Source organism: Myodes glareolus, chromosome 10, assembly GCF_982192425.1.
Source record: "Myodes glareolus chromosome 10, mMyoGla1.1, whole genome shotgun sequence".
Taxonomy (NCBI): domain Eukaryota; kingdom Metazoa; phylum Chordata; class Mammalia; order Rodentia; family Cricetidae; genus Myodes; species Myodes glareolus.
In genome coordinates, this window is record NC_142035.1 from 38,513,239 (window position 1) to 38,529,485 (window position 16,247).

Consider the following 16,247-nt stretch of genomic DNA (forward strand, 5'->3'; position numbering starts at 1 on the left):
ATGGCTCCAACCCCTTTTAGAAGGATGCTTACTTTTTCTAAAGATTGTTCATCATGGAGTTTTCATAAATAGCATTCTTAAATATGGTTTAATTATTTGCCAAATTTGGCTCTGCACATAATTTTTTAGTAGCAGGTGACATATATACTATAGCATACTTCTTTACTGGTCTCTTGCCATAGAAAGGAAGAACACGTGAAGAATTAGAAGATCAGAGGAAGAAAAAGCTGAAGATTGAAGTTGTGCTCTGGTTCACCTTATGTCTTTGGTTATTTGTCAGTTCTCCTTCCTTTCTCTCCTCCTCTTTCTCTTTCTCCTCCTCTCATTCTTCTTCCTCTTCTTTATTTCCCTTTTATTGAAAATGGATTTTTTCTCATGATATATTCTGATTATGATTTCCCTTCCCCCTACTCCCAATTCCTCCCCACCTCCCTGTCTATGCAGATCTACCCCCTTCCTGTTTCTTATCTCATTATAACATAAACAGGCTTCTAAGGGATAATATCTATCTGTCTGTCCATTAATTTATCTATCTATGTACCTATCTATTAAGACTTTATATTATCAGAATAGAACAAAATAAAACAAGAAAACAGAAAGAAATGAGTATAGGAAACAGATACAGATTCAGAGACTGACTCATTAACATATTCAGGAAGCCCAATAAAAGCACCAAACTGGAAGCCATAATATAGACACAAAGAACCTGTAGGGTAAAAACAGATTAAAAAAGAAATAAGACAGGCAACACCAGTCAGGTAAGTGACCCCCCTGCCAGTTGAATTGCCTCACTTCCTAGATTGTGTTCTCAAAGATCCATCCCATAACCCAACATCCCAGCTCATTTCTGAACTTTTGCCTGGCTTTGACCCCAACCCCAGTTGACTTCTGCCACCCGGGTGCAGACCACAGCAATCAGAACAGACTTTAGTTGCTCATGTGTAGACTACACCAATCGGGAAAACAGATCCTCTGCTGCACCAAAGTCCAAGCATACTTCTAGAATGCCACTCTCAACTTGGACAGAGACTCCCTTCCCTCCTAGATCAGAGGACATGACAGCTTCCAGAAATCCAGGCCACAAGGACTAGAAAACTGAAGTGGAAACAGAAACCAAGGAACAAAAACACCATCCAGCAAAAAAGGAACCCAGAAATAAGGACTAGACCTTAATCACCCCAAACCCATATGCCTAAATGCCAGTATGAAAAGACAATCAACAGCAGGCAGGCCTGAATATTCCAACACAGCTGAAGCACCAGAAAAAGACCTTAAAAACAGCTTTATGAAGATCATAGAGGTCCTCAAAGAGGAAATGAAAAAGGTTCTCAAAGAAATCAAGGAAAAGACAAATTGGAAGGAATCAACGAATCTCTTAAAAAATGCCAAGAAAGCCAAAAAAGAACAAACAGGTCAAGGAAATTATTCAAGACATGAAAACTGAAACAGAAGCAATAATGAAAGCATGAACTAGCTGGGCAGTGGTGGCACACGCCTTTAATCCCAGCACTCAGGAGGCAGAGGCAGGCAGATCTCTGTGAGTTCAAGGTCAGCCTGGTCTACAGAAGCTAGTTCCAAAGCTTCAGAGAAACCCTGTCTTGAAAAACCAAACAAACTGAGGGAATTATGGAAATTGAAAATCAGGGTCTGTGAAAATGAGTTACAGACACAAACATCACCAACAGAATACAAGAGATGGAAGAGAGAATCTTAGGCGTTGAAGATATGTAGAAGGAATAGATTCATTAGTCAAAGAAAGCATTAAATCTAAAAACTGCTAACACAAAACATCCAGGAAATCTGGGACACTATGAAAAAAACCAAACCTAAGAATAATAGGAATAGAAGAAGAAAACACATAGTTCAAAAACCCAGAAAATATGTTTAAGAAAATTTCCTAATCTAAAGAAGGACATGCCAATAAAGGTACAAGAAGCTTACAGACTACCAAATACATTGATCAGAAAAGAAAGTCCCCATGCCACATAATAATCAAAATGCTAAACAACAGAACAGGGAAAGAATATTAAAAGCTGTAAGAGAAAAATGTCAAGAAACATATAAAGCAGAGCTGTTGAAGGCAGATTTTTCTTTACCACCTGCCAGTTCCCAAATAACTGACATAGAGACTTAATATAAATTATAAATTCTCAGACGATAACTCAGGCTTTTTACTGACTAGTTCTTAGAACTTAACCCATTTCTATTAATCTGTGTATTGCCATGTGACTCAAAGCTTTACCTGTTCTCCAGCATATGTTGCTCCCTCTGCGTTTCCTGGTACCTGTCTGCCTGGTGACTCCTTTGATTCTCCCTTCTTCATCCTAGCATTCGCTCTGCCCCGAAAATCCTGACTAGCTGTCAGCCAATCAGCTTTTTATTAACAATGATAGCAGCACTGTGTACAGAAGGATTATTCCACAGCAACTCTGTAAGAATTATACTTATCTTCTTAGCAGAGACTCTAAAAACCAGAAGATTCTGGACAGATGTCTTACACACACTGATAAACCACGAATGCCAGTCCAGACTACTATAACCTGCAAAAATTTTAGTCACCATAGGTGAAGAACTAAGGTATTTCATGACAGAATCAAATTTAGACAGTATCTATCCACAAATCCATTTCTATAAAAGGTACTATAAAGAAAACCCCAACCCAAGGAAATTAAACTGTCCCCAGGAAAATGCAGGCAAAATATAATATCAAACAAGCAAGCAAAATCCAAAGATAGGAAATACATACACCCACACAAAACATACACACTGCTATCACCACCAACAAAATAACAGGAATTAGCAATCAATGGTCATTAATATCTCTCAATGTCAATGAATTCAACATACCAATAAAAAGACACAGATTAACAGAATGGGTACAAAAAGATGATCCATCTTTCTGCTACGAAGAAGAAACAAACCTCAATACCAAAGATAGACATTACCTCACAGTAATGGGCTGGGAAAAGATTTTCCAAGCAAACATACCAAAGAAGCAAACTGATGTAGCTATTCTAGTACCTAGCAAACCAAAATTAATCAAAATATATAGAGAGAGATATCTCATACTCATTAAAGGGAAAAATGTACCAGGATGACATCCTAGTTCTGTACATCAATACCCCAAATGCAAGGGCATCCATGTTTGTTAAGAAACAATTACGAAAGGCGAAAATCACATATCAAATGCAACTTTTACCATTGAACAGGTTGACCAGACAGAAACTAAACAGAGAAATAATAGTACTAACAGCCATTATGATGTAAATGGACCTAACACATATCTACAGAATATTTCACCCAAACACAAAAGAATATATCTTCTTTTCAGCACTTCATAGAACCTTCTCTAAATTGACCATATGCTCAGGCACAAAGCAAATCTCAACAGATACAAGAAAATTGGAATAACCCCCCGTGTCTTATCAGACCACCATGCATTAAAGCTATATTTCAATGACAACAGTAACAAAGGAAAGCCTATATAAACGCATAGAAACAACATTTCTCAGTTGTATTACTGAGATTGCCACTGGATCAAGGAAGAAATATAGAAAGAAATTAAAGACTTCCTAGAAGTCAATGAAAATGAATATACAACATATCCAAACTTTTGGGACATAATCAACGTGATGCTAAGAGGAAGGTTCATAGCACTGTGTACTTTCATAAAGCAATTAGTGTTATCATACTATTGACCTGACAGCACACCTGAAAGCTCTGGAACAAAAGGAAGCAAATACACCCAAGAGGAGTAGATGGCAGAAATAATCAAACTGAGTTCTGAAATAAAAAATAAGTAGAAATAAAGAGAATAATACAAATAATCATTGAAACAGAGTCTTTTTTGTTGAGAAATCAACATGGTAGACAAACCCTTATCCAAACTAAGTGAGGGGAAGAGAGAGAATATCTAAATTAACAAACTCAGAAAGGGAAAAGGGGCTCTAACAACAGAATCTGAGGAAATTCAAAGAATCATTAGGTCGTACATTAAAAACCCCTACTTCCCCAAATTGGGAAATCTAAAAGAAATGGACTATTTTCTCAATAGATTCAACTGATCAAAGTTAAATCAAGTCAGATAAATAGTCTAAATAAGCCTATAACCCCCAAGGAAATAGAAGCATTCATTAAAAGTATCCCAACAAGTCATTAGGAGTCTGGGAGCTAAGCTAGCTCGATAATGCCACTCTTGACTGAAGAAGAGACCTGAGTAATGTTTGAGAAAATTTCAAAATACATCAGGGAGAATCTATAGCTCCTGGTGGACAGGCCCAGTGGCACCTATTTCTAGCTGCACAATGACCGAGTGTACTATCTGAGTGAGATGATCCTGAATTGGCTGCCAACATCTCTGCAGATAAGCTATTGTCATTGGCAATGTGTTTTGAAAAGTTTACCAAGACCCACAAATTCTGGTTGCATGTTAGAGCTCTCAAATATCTTGCCAAGTGTAAAGTGTGGACAAATCCTGGAGTAAAGCAGCCCTTCTTGTGTGGGAACCATGTGTTGAAGTCTGGTCTGGGTCAAATCACTGAAAATACTCTCAGTACCAGGGAGCAATCCTTTATTCCATGCAGACATTCCTTTGGGTTTCTATCTACTCAAAATTGCAATAAAGTTGACTCTATGACAGTTGTGGTGCTTCACCAAGTAGACATTGGGGAGTATGTACTGCATGAAGAAACATTGACTTAGGGTACTTGTCCTAAGACATTTTTGCTATGTGAGAGGACCTGGCTTCCACTGAGAGGTCAGCACATCCTTGATATAAATCGGTTGATTTAGTTCAGCAGACTTTTCCATTATCCAATGTCTTTCTGCCGCTGTTGTTCCCTTCTCATTAGCGTTAAGAAAATTCAAGGTTAATAAGGCATTATGTAATCTATTTCTGGGGGCATTTTCCACCCCTTTCTGTTTATTTAACATATCCTTTATAGTTTGATTTGATCTTTCTATGACTGCTTGACCTGTAGGATTGTATGGTATACCTGTAACATGCTTAATATTATAATAAGCAAAAAACCGTTTCATTTTCCTAGATACATAAGCTGAACCATTATCTGTTTTTATTTGTGCAGGTATACCCATATTGGCCATAATTATGTGCAGAATACATCGTGTTAAATTTTAATGACATGGATATATGCAACTTGGTTTCTTAATCAGTGGAAATGACTCACAAGTAGGATTTCAGGCCCTCTAGAGGCAAAGGCAAGTGGATCATATGTTTAAGATCTGCTGGAGCTTCTTGGCAAGTTCAAAGCTAGCCTGGGCTACATAGTGAGATTCAGCTGACTGAGGTTTTTGTCCTGCTCGGTTATTGCAGTCGTTAAGTCCCAAAGAAATCACACAGAGGTCTACTTTAATTATAAACTGATTGGCCTAGTATCTCAGGCTTCTTATTAACTCTTATAACTTAAATTAGCCCATAATTCTTGTCTGTGTTAGCCACGTGGCTTGGTACCTTTTTCACCGAGGCAGTCACATCTTACTTCCTCTGCATCTGGGTGATGGCTGCAGACTGAAACTTCCCTCTTCCCAGAATTCTCATTGCTCTGCCTCTACTTCTTGCCTGGCTATTGGCCAATCAGCATTTATTTAAAATACAAGTGACAGGGTACAGACCATTGTCCCACAGCAAGACTCTGTCTCAAAATCTAAAACAAACAAACCAAATCAAGTGTTTGTGAGTAAATAGAGTGTTTCTCTTCTGAAAGAAAAATAGAATTCTCCCAACCAAAAAGAGCCCAGGGCCAGATGATTTTAGTGCAGAATTCTACCAAATGTTCAAAGAAGATCTAATGTCAATACTTGCCACATTATTCTACAAAATAGAAATAGAAGGAACATTGCCAAATACATTTTATGAGGCCATAGTTACTCTGATACCCAAACCACACAAAGACTCAACAAAGACTTACAGATCCATTTCACTCATGAACACAGAAACAAATATACCTAATAAAGTTCAAACTGTATCCCCAAAGCACATCAAAAAGTTCATCTACCATGATCAAGTAGGCTTAATTCCAATGTGCAGGTATGATTCAACATGTGAAAATCTGTCCATGTAATTCACTATATAAACAAACTGAAAGGAAAAAAAAAACGTCATGTGATCATCCTATTAGACAGTAAAAAAGCCTTTGACAAAATCAAACACCCTTTCATAATTAAAATTCTTGGAGAGATCAGGGATATAAGGGACATATGTAAAGTTAATTTACAGGAAACCTATATTTAACATCAAATTAAATGGATAGGAACTCAAAACAATTAAAATTAGAAAGAAGACAAGGTTGTCCACTGTCTCCACATCTATTCAATATAGTACTTGAAGTTCTAGCTAGAGCAGTAAGACAATCAAATGAGATCAAGGGGATACAAATTGGAAAGGAAAAACTCAGACTATCACTATTTGTAGATGATTGATTACATAAGTGACCCCAAAAATTCTACCAGAGTACTCCTACACCTGATAAACACCTTCAGTGAAGTGGATGGATAAAAAAATTAACCCAAAATAATCAGTAGCCCTTATATACACAAATGATAAATTATCTGAAAAAGAAATTAGGGGAAAAACACCTTTCACAATAGCCACCAATAATGTAAAATATCTTGTAATTCTAACCAAGCAAGTGAAAGATCCATATGACAAGAACTTAAAGTCTTTGAAGAAAGAAATTGGAGAAGATATCAGAAGATAGATCTCCCATTGTCATGGATGGGCAGGATTAATATAATAAAAATGGTCATCTTACCAAAAGAAATCTGCAGATTCAATGCATTCCCCATCAAAATTCCAACACAATTCTTTACAGACCTTGAAAGAACAATACTCAAGTTCAATGGAAAAACAAAAAACTAGGACAGCTAAAATAATCTCATACATAAAAGAACTTCTGGAGGTATCACCATCCTTGAATTCAAACTATACTGTAGAGCAATAGTAATAAAAACTGCATGGTATTGGCATAAAAACAGACAGGTTGATCAATGGAATTGAGTCTTAAGACCCAGAAGTAAATCCACACATCTTTATGGAGACCCAATTTTTAACATGTATTTGGGTTCTTTTTTTCCTTTATATCGTGTGTGTTTGTGTGTTCTGTACACATTGTATATATTAGCCCTCTATCAGATATGTAGCTGGTAAAAAGCTTTTCCTGTTCTATAGGCTGCTGCTTTGTCGAAGATGGTGTCCTTTGCAATGCAGAAGCTTCTCAGTTTCATGAGGTCCCATTTATTAATTGTGGATCTTCTTAGTGCCTGTGCTAACAGTATCTGTTCAAAAACTTTTTCTGTGCCAGTGAGTTCAAGACTATGCTCAACTTGCTCTTCTGTCAGGTTCAATGTATCTGGTTTTATGTTGAGATCTCTGATCTATTTGAGGTTGTTTTGTGTGTGTGTGTGTAGAGTGATAAGTATGGACCTATTTGAACTCTTTGACATGCAGCCATTCAGTTTGACCAGCACCATTTTGTAAAGATACTGTCTTTAGTCCACTGTGTATTTTTGGCTTCTTTATCAAAAAAATCAGGTGTTAATGAGTACATGGCTTTATATCTCAGTCTTCAATTTGATTCCATTGAAAAAAATACTATTTTTATGCCAATATTATAGCTTTGTAGTACAATTTGAGTTTGAATATTGTGATATCTCCATCAATTATTTAGGATTATTTTAGCTATCCTTGTGTGTGTGTGTGTGTGTGTGTGTGTGTGTGTGTGTGTGTGTGTGTGTGTGTGATTTCATTTGAAGCTGAAAATTGTACTTTCTAAGATTTGTGAAAAATTGTTTGGAATTTTGATGATGATTGCGTTGAATCTGTAGATTGTGTTTTGGTAGGAGAGCCATTTTGACTGTTGAAGTGGGATTCCCCTCTGTATTGCTGTGAGTACCATTGGTTTAAGGAAACTGGTTTGGCCTGATAGGGTAGATAGGCATGGAAAGCTAAACTGAATGCCTGGAGAAAGGAGGTGGAGTCAAGAAGAAGCCATGTAACCTCTCTAGAGACAGATGCTGGAACTTTACCCCATAAGCCACAGCCATGTGGCGATACACAGATTAATAGAAATGGGTTAAATTAGTATGTAGGAGCTAGCCAAGAAGAAACTAGAGCTAATGGGCCAAGCAGTGATTTAATCAGTAGTTTCTGTGTGATTATTTCGGGGCTGAGCAGCCAGGAACCAACAAACGGCCTCTTGGAACAGACTGTATTCATCTTACTGATTGTGAGTGAGGGAGCTCTATCTTCTGATAACTTCTTCAGTTTCTTTCCTAGTACCTTGAAGTTTTTTCCATACAAATTTTTTACTTTCTTGGTTATAATTACCCCAAGATATTTTAATTATTTGAGGTTATTGTGAAAGGTGTTGTTTCCTTTGTTTCTTTCTTTGTTATTTATCCTTCCTCTGTGTTTTCGTAGATTTAAGGGATTTATTCACATATTCTTTAAGGACTGTCTTAAAGTTCCGATTGCTTCAATGAAACACTACTAACCAAAAAGCAATTTTGGGAGGATAGGGTTTAATTGGCATACACCTCCACACAGCACTGTTCATCATGAAGGTTGTCAGGGCTCAAACAGGGCAGCAATCTGGAGACAGGGGCTGGTGCAGAGACTTTGAAGGGGTTTTGCTTATGGCTACCTTCACATGGCTTGGTCAGCTTGCTTTCTCATAGAACACAGGACCATGAGCCCTGGAGTGGCATCACCCACAATGGTCTGAGGCCATCACCCCCACACCCAACTAATCACTAATTAAGAAAATTCTCTACAGGCTGGCCCACAGCTCAATCATATGGAGGCGTTTTTCAGTCAGGGTTTCCGGTTTGTTTCAAGTTAGAACAAGGATCTCTACCATTTTTGTAAAGACTGTTTTAAGGTCTTTGTCTTGTTTCAGCCATGTTCATTTCTTAGGACTTTCTGTGGTAGGTTTCTGGGCTCTTGTAGAGACATACTGTCCTGAGTGCTATTGGTTGTGTTTCTATGCTGGTGTCTAGGCATCTGGGTTTGTGGTGATTGTAATTCTAGGTGCTGATATCTTGTTCTTGTTAGTTAAGTGTTTTGTTTCTTGGTTTTTGTTGCCTTCTTTGGTTCTTTGAGAGGGGTAGCTGTGTGTTGTCTGGTAGAGAATGCTTTGGGGTTTCTGATAGGTGTGGCCACTGGGGTTTCTGTGTAGAATGTGCTTCTAGGTATTGGCAACTTACATTTAGAAATGGGGATGGGATAGGAGGCAGGGTTGAGAAGGACCACAGGAGGGAGAGAAGCAGGGTCTTCCCCCAGGATCTGCTCAGTCCCCTGGGAATGGGGTAGAGAGTGAGGCAACCCGTAACCTGCTGCAGAGTTGGGGATGAGACTGGAGATTGAATTTGAGGAGAGGAGGGAACGTGGAGATCTGACACTAGCCTAACTGCTTTCCTGGCTTGCTTGCTTTTCCGGCAGGGTTGGCTGTCAGGTTTCTAGGGATTGCTTTCTGAAGCTGGGAGTGGGGTAATGGAAAGAGTGGGAAGGGAGGTTGGAGGAGCGTTTCACGTTTCTAAGGAGTTTTGGGGGTGAAGAAAAACTGCTGCCTGGTTTCTGCTCTCAAGCCCAATGCTTTCTGATTGTCTGGGTTCTTTGCTTTTATTGCAGTCCTAGGAACTGAGGGCTGGGAGAGTTGTGACTGTGATTTGCCCGGAGTACAAAGGCAGATGGGATTTTAAAACTGCATCCACTGAAAACATTGTATGCTTTAACTTGAGCCACTGACTGGTGTCTCTTCCTTAAGCACTTAGAGGGAAAGTTCACTACTTTTTCCAGATTTCTCAACCATCCCTGCCCTCTCCCCTACCCACACAAGGAATGTTTGAGGGACTGTGCTCAGAAACTACTCATGGCATTATTGTCAGGCGTGGACAAGTGGACCCACATCAGGACCAGTGGTGGACTGATGCGGATGTGTCTTCCAGTGCCACAGCCGCTCTTTCAGGGGTGTGGGAAGGCTGGCAGGAAACCATGCTTCATCTTCCTTTCTAGCAGCCATCATTCTTTATCTTTTCTCTTCTGTGTCTCAGGCACTTTTGGCAACAAAACTCCAGTTGTCGTCAAAATGTTTTGTGCAAGTCAATTGGGATTTAATCTTTCTAGTTCTTTTTCCATTCATAGCAGTCCTGCAAAGCAAAATGTCAAGGAATTGTTGAGAGTTGTTCATTTTTTTAGTTGTTTCACTTAGTTGCTCTATTTTATTTAATTATCAGTTATGGTCTCTTTCTGTAGTCCTGGAGCTCACTATATAGACCAGGCTTGCCTCAAAACCAAAGACATCCTCCTGTCTGTGCCTCCTAAGTGCTGCTAGGGCTATTTACTCTTGAATATATTTCCCACAAGCCTTCCTTTCTGCTGCTCCACTATCCTCTCTTGTTAATATGGTTTGCAACTTTAGTCTAGGTGATTAATCTTGTGAGCTGCATTGACACAGCTGTTTGAAGGGGTTGTTCCTTCTGGAACTCCTGCTCTTGACAGGTACTTAGGGGCTCACTCTGCTGTTGTCCCTCTTACCTCATGAACTGTAGCTTCTCTGTTTGCTGTATTGATACCTCTTGTCTTTCTCACTTCTCAGCATATGAACATCAAAGGTCTAGGCCTTTAGCTTCTTCTCACCTTCTTTGGACACCCATTCCTTCTGTCCTGTCTAGTCTGATGGCAAAACATCATTTATCCTGATGTCTTGTACACGTCTGTCTCAATGTCAGGTCCGTTGTAGAACTCATGTATAACCCACAGGCTTGTTAAACATCCCTGCTTACATTTATATGGGCATCTCAAACTTAGCATGTCCAAATATGACTCTCAATTTTGCCCCCAACTCACACCATGTTTTCTTGAAACCTTTTCTACATAGCAGATTGCAAGTTCATCTTCCCAGGCGCTCAGGCCAAAATTGGCACGCGCTCCTTCATCCTTTCCTGTGCAGCCTAAATCTCATCTTTGTTCTCTTCTGTAAATGCACTTAAATGCGACCCTTTACCAGCCCGTTAGTACTGCCAGGCTACCCCAGATGCCATCACTTCTAATCCAGTTTATGGGAAAAGCTTTCTAGCTTGTCTCTTGGTTTTGCTCTTTCTCCCTTTAGTCAGTTCTCAGCACTGAAGCTGTCATTTCAAGCTAACTTAATACCCCCTCTTTCTCCGTTACTCTCCTTTCCTTTCTTACCCTCCACCTTTGACTTTTTGTTTACTTTTCATCTTAAAAAAAAAAAGATGAAAACTTTCTAGTTTTCTCCCAGACAGCTCCTGCCTGTCTCCCCTTGACTGCCCAGTCTCAGGTACCTTGACTGTCACCATCCTCCAGGAATCCTCAGAGGGCCTGCTCTTGAGTTGCCTTTTTGCTCTCCACTTTTAGGATTCAAGTCCCCGCCCCTCACCATCACCTTATTTATATGGTGTTCCTTCTCACTAAGATCTCTTGACTGAACTATACAACTAGGAAATTCTTGCTATTCTAATTCATATTTTATTTGTTCAATATGAATCATTTAATGTTTTATTATCTTAATTATCATGTCTTTTTTTTTTCTTTCTGGCTTCCCTAAGCACTATAAAGGTTAGTTCACTGCTATACGGGTGGTATACATCATAGAACTTCTGATGATTGTTGAATGAATGAATGAATGAATATGAATGGCAAATCAAGACAGTAGGCAGAATGATGGAGGTCACTCCCAGTAAGGACCAAGACAAAGGTAAATATTGATTAGGAGTTATTTATTCTGTTGACAGTAGAGGATGGCTGAGGAAGATGGGTGAGGTAAGGCACCTTGAACGTAATTTGAAGTGCTACGTTGTGATCTCTAGAAAGCTGCGAGAAAGTACATTTTCTTTCCAATGAAGCAAGAGTTCCTTTTGAGCAGGGAGATGCTCATACTTTTGGAAGTTGCATGAAGACAGATTTTTTTTTTTTCATCTCTGATGTTGTTTCTGGGGAGGGGAGCATTGATGCAGACACTTAGAAAATGACATGCATAGCTGTTGATCCTGCTGCTGGGCCCAGTGTTCTCACCCACACTGGTCTTTAACCTGCTTGATTAGCCAGTACTGTTTCTCATTGCATGGCTGACTCTGGATCCTCAGAAGTGTCTTGTTCTAATGGAGCAATTTAATAAGATTGTCATACTTAGTAAGATTTTTAGATTGCTCAATATAAAGAGCAACCATTTAAGCTGAAATACTTTGAGGAATGATGTAGAATGTGGGATTAATGCCACATGACAATATTTTATGAATTGTGACTTCTGGCTGTAGATGTAGCTAGAGTCTTAACGATTGTAAATGTCACTGTTTTAAAACCCTTGATTTGAGACAGGTGTGAGGGCGCACACCTTTAATCCCAGCACTTAGGAGGCAGAGGCAGGTGGATCTCTGTGAGTTCAAGGCCAGCCTGGTCTACAAAGGGAGTTCCAGGACAGTCAGGATTCCTACAGAGGAATCCTGCTTGAAAAACAACAACAACAAAACAATAAACAAGACCAAACATTTGGACAGTTTGGTTATTGAGCTGGAGGAATCCTCTCATTCACAGATATATAGCAGAGTGTTTAAAGCCCCAGCACACTTCCAGACACCAAAACAATGATATGGCTTAGGAATTCTATTCAGAGTCTTGTGTATTCTAACTGGATCACTTTGTATCTGATGAACTATTAACATGTTATTTTCTGCTGTTTAAATAACTAAGTCACTGATAGATTGAGATAAAGTAGAATCCTTAATTATACTGCATTATTTTCTAAGATACTGGCTAAAAGTGACAGCTATATTATTATTAATTATTATTATTACTATGTATTCTCTCATATATTACATCTTTCAGATTACACCTTCCTCTCCTCTGTCTCCCCTCTCCTCCATTTCCCTCCAGAAAAGAGCAGGTCTCCCAGGGATATCAAGCAAACATGGCATGATAACTTTTGTTGTATGTATTATAAAGATATTGAATGAATTGATATTTTTCTAGTTGTGAAATAATGTATGCTAATAAGAAATAATTTGAAAAATAAAACAAATAACTTTACCATCTTGTGATAGAATTTTTTGATGGATAATTTTTGGCAAGCAATAAAAGGGATAATATTGTTTAGTGTAAAGTGTACTTTGTTATTTGTTATTGGGTAATGAACATTTAAAATATTCTTCCAAAGAAAATTTTTAACGTAAACCTAATTTGTGTGTGTGTATGAGCTCAGGTATCTTATTCTTTGGCAGGAAGACTTGTAATTTCTCTCATGTAATTAGGCAATAGTTGTTTTAGAGGCACTTAGCTCGTGCTCTGGTCTGTGTAAGATAGAGAAGCAGTGTCTTTCAGGGGATAAAAGCTCTGGCATTACTTGGTAATGAAAGAAAGTTTCTTGTCAGTCTGGAAATATGCCAAAATAACGAGACTCTGCTGTATTTGTTTATCTGGGAATGTACATTGCAGTACTTGGGGGCATTTTTAGTGTACGTGGAAATGTGGATTGTACCTGTTGCTGCAGCCATTAGTGTGTTCTGTTCCTTCCCTATTCCCGTCTAGACCCCTGCCTCATAGCCCAGAGCTGCACATTGCATTTACACTATTGCAGTGTTACCTTGAGCTCCACGAGAACTCGGGACTTCATGAGGAAGTCGTTTTTGAGATTGTAGACCTGGATTACAGTGGATCAAGTGGGCTCCAAGATGTTCTTTTGATGTTTATAATTTCTCCTGTTTCCTCCTAGCTTGATACTTAGTTTGCACTGCTTTGTTGTTTTGCTTTGTTGTTATTTTGTGAACGAACAGACATCTAATTTTAAAACGTGAGGCGAAGAAATGGTAAAAGCAGAGGAATGAAATAGATCAAGTGATGGGTTAAAATGCCGGGGCTGTGATCCTTAATGTATTCTCCCTTTGATTGTACTCACTTGAAAGAATACTTCTTCCTTCCTATTGTCAAGTACTACCTGCTGTCAGTTGGAGAGGGACTAAGTTGAGCAACTTGTCAAAGACCTTCTAAGCTCCCTTCATATGGTTAGCAGAAACAGAACTGGGTTTTCATTTCTTCTTTCATTCAACAGGAGTCCCTTTCATGTTTGAAAATTGAAAACGTGTGTTCTTCAGTGTGGAGCGAGGCTGTGTGTGCCCTCTGGCACACCTGGTTCTAATTTCCTGACTTGAAAGCACAGCCCATCAAAAGGAGCAGAAAAACAATTTCTTTCTGACACGCTGCTTCGTGGCCCTTACTGGACTGGTGGACGTGGTGGCTTAGCCTTCGTGGTTCGTCTCTACAAGGTTCTTGTTAGAGACAGAATTTCATTCAGTACAACCAGTGCCTTTTATAGCACAGGGCCATTTTTGGTATTGTTCTTTTGTGGTGGTGCAAGATCTTTTTAGTTCAGGAATTTGCTTAAAATAAGTTGCACTTAAAAAAAATTCCCCAAAAAATCTTCAAAAATTTTAAATACTAAATTTAGCCAGCGCTATATGTTGAACTGCTGTATTTGTAAGCTAGTCAGTGAGCTGATTGGCCAGGACTTGGGCTTGGCTGAGCATGTTTGAATTCCATAGTGGTGTTTAACATAAGTCAAATATTTCCAGTATGTTACTTTAGACTTCTCTGTACTTTGTACTCTTGCCAGTTTAAATGACTGTGAGGCACAATGTGTTGACTTTGAGTTTTGTAAATTGATAATTTGTTGCCATGAAATCTGTACATGGTATAACTCATCAGTTTTTGAAGGTACCTCTCTTTCTGATGTTGGCAATATGTTATAAGAAGTCAATGTCTGTAGTTTTCAGATGCCTAGTGTATGGGTCTTCAGATTTTATTTTCCTGTTTTTAAGTTCTTTGGGGTAGCCATCTTTTTGTTTTGTTTTGATTTTATTTTTTGAGACAAATTCCACTATGTAGTACATGTTGGCTTTGAACTTGGGGTCCTCCTGCCTCACTCTCCTAATGCTGGCATTGCATTGTGCCATAATAGCCTGCCTTGGAACAAAATATTAAAGTGTTGAAAATGTGTTATATTATTCATTTATCTTTTGTGAGGGACACACATTACAGCATGTGTATGGAGGGCAGAGGACACCTGTAGGAGCTGGTTCTCTCCTAGTTAGTGGGTCCTGGAGAACACACTCATCTTGTCAGTATTGGTGGCAGCTTCCTCTACCTCACTGAGCCATCTCTCTGGGCTTATTTATTATTGTCATGTGACACACATATATGATGTGTGTGAGTGTGGGTGTGTTCTGGAGTCAGTTATTTCTTACTGCCATGGACTATAGGGATTAAACTCGTGTTGTTAGGCATGTGATGCAAGTTCTTTTAGCTGCTGAGCCATCTCAGGGATGATAGTCTTAATTATATGTTCTCCTAGCAGTTTCTTCATTATTTTTAACTTTAACATTATGGCTTCTCAAACTTAAATATGTATGAGTCACCTGGAGGTCTTATTTAAGACACAGAATATGATCTGACAAGTCTGGGATGAGTTTTGGGATTTGTCTCATTTCCTAAGCTTTCAGATGACTCTAGTGACGTTTCAGTGGCAGAGTGGTCCTCCCAACTGTGTCTTTTCTACAGTATCCATCATATACAACTTACCACTCCATCTGTTTCCTCATTGTGTTTAATGGTGGTGAAAGTAAGATGTGATCGTAGGGTATTCCTGGCAGCATTAGATAAATACTTTAACAGCCTACAATTTAATGTAGAGTAGCATAAACTCCTGAAAGAGGCTGATTGTGCTAAAGTAGTAATATGGTTATGTTTATCAAGTCTTGCACATTATGCCTTGTACATTAACAAGGCCCTTGTAAATGAAACTGGATAAAACAAACTGGGTTCTATGAGGTCCTATGAGATGAGTTAGAAAGACAGAATGATAATTCAAATGTCTTTTAAATAAACCACCTCTTTATAGGATGGCTGTTAACTGAATGAAAAGATTCACTAGTGAACTGGAGAAAAATTGGGTCCATGTAAATGTAAAATGTCAGGAGAGCTGGCATTTTTATCACCTTTATATTGATATGTGTCCTAGTTTTCATTAGTGAATAATATTGTGATCTAGCCTACTATACAGCAAGCCATGACCAAAAGTTTCCTTGTCCTTTCAGAATTTGTTCATATCTGGTAAGTCCATTTATTCGCACTTTGTACTGGTTTCTATATATTAAAATGTCTGCAGTAAGTGCTGGCTAGTAGAAAGCGTAAATATTTACTTACAAAACCCCTGGCAGTT

General features: G+C 38.7%; 1 protein-coding gene and 1 pseudogene across 5 annotated transcripts in view; both read left to right on the forward strand.

Moving 5' to 3' along the window:
- The window catches only part of Tasp1 (taspase 1), a 234,580-nt gene that overhangs the window by 122,893 nt on the left and 95,440 nt on the right, over positions 1–16,247 (forward strand). The gene's annotated exons all lie outside the window — the stretch shown is intronic.
- LOC148120613 (60S ribosome subunit biogenesis protein NIP7 homolog pseudogene) lies at positions 3,902–4,701 on the forward strand (annotated as a pseudogene).